Source organism: Triticum dicoccoides, chromosome 2B (genome assembly GCF_002162155.2).
Source record: "Triticum dicoccoides isolate Atlit2015 ecotype Zavitan chromosome 2B, WEW_v2.0, whole genome shotgun sequence".
Taxonomy (NCBI): Eukaryota; Viridiplantae; Streptophyta; class Magnoliopsida; order Poales; family Poaceae; genus Triticum; species Triticum dicoccoides.
The window spans coordinates 10,627,516-10,629,082 of NC_041383.1; positions in this window are offsets into that span (position 1 = coordinate 10,627,516).

Consider the following 1,567-nt stretch of genomic DNA (forward strand, 5'->3'; position numbering starts at 1 on the left):
GTGGCGGGAGCATTCGAGGGGGCCGACGGAGGCGGGGGTGGGAACCCTAGCGGGGGAGCGGCACTCTTCGTGTCTTTCCAGAGTCCTTCACTTTTTACCATTGCGGAGATCAACGTTAGGACTCTAAGAATGCACACGGTGCGACAATTTCTGATTAAAAGCTGAATTAGTACAAAATAAGCCACACCAAGATTGATTAGGTTCTGATGAAACAAAAGGGGCAAATGTAGAAACAAACTAGTTACATGTGCTAAAAAAATACTACGGTATAGAGTTGTGATTCTAATCACTGACCAAGATAAAAGGGCACATATCATTTCTTTGTCAATTAATGAGCTGCGTGCTGCTTCTCTCCACTGAAGTTCATCTGAAAAAGCACAAACAATTTTCAAGGTCAGACACTGCAATAATAGACTGCACATACATGGGATGTCATTCCCTCCAGTGGTGGAGGGTGAACCAAATATAAGAGGGGGGCGATTGTCCACTTAGTTAAGAAAACAGCCTCTCAGTCTTTGCTAACCCATAAAATTAGGTAAGTAATGTGTCGTATATCCTGTGAAAGAGAATTGCACCTTGGTAAGGGGTGGCCAGAACCCGGGATGGTCCCCAAGAGGCTCCGCTAGTGATTCCCTCGTGTGTATAAAAATGTAAGGAGTTCAACAAAAGACAAATGCAAAGATGATTTAATATACATTTTGCAATGGAACAATAATCAATTTGGACCTAACGTAATTATTACAAATACTAGTTGATTAATTCTTTTTAATGCTTGGAAAGTTCATTGGTCCTTGCCACGTCTTTGAGCTTTAAACAAAGTATCCGTGCCTTTCACCCACCCACCCAACCACGAGTATTTGACAAAAAACTACCACATTTCACGTCATCGTCCCACAGAACTACCACATTTTGAAAAGTGACCGAAACTCCAGGTTAGTACTAATTTTGTGACAAAAAACTACCAAGTTGAGTTGATGACCGTTTTTATGATTTTAAACCTGCTTATGACATGCGGGACCCGTGTGTCAGAGTTGACGTGGCGGGAAAGTTAACTCCGTTTATTTTGACCGTCAAGTTGACTGATGGGGCCCACACGTCAGTGTCAACTTCTTCCTCCTCCTCTCTATGTGGCATTTCAACAAACACTTCATGTGCACACATGGGGATGAGCAGTAGTGCCCACGCACGGCCACCGGCCGCAGCCGCGGCCACATGCGACGAGCAGCAGCAGAGGCCAGTACGGCCACGAGCGCCGCCGCTTGCCCCTGCGGCCCCCGAGTTCGCCCTTGCCGGACCCCGTCGGCCCCGCTCCCCCCGCGCGTCCGTGCGCGCGCACAGCTGCGCCCTGCTCCGGTCCGGCGCACCACACGCCGCCCGTTGTTCGCTGCGGCGCCACCGGCCTCCTCGGGCTCCCAGCAGCTCCCCGCTCCGTCACGGCGCTGGCCGCTCCTCCGCCCGAGCACCCCCGCCTCACGTCGACGTCGTCGTTATCCCTGCGTCGCCTCTGCCTAGCTCCCCCGCGGGTCCGCACCCCCGGCTGCGGCGCGCTCCCCATCGTCGCATGGCT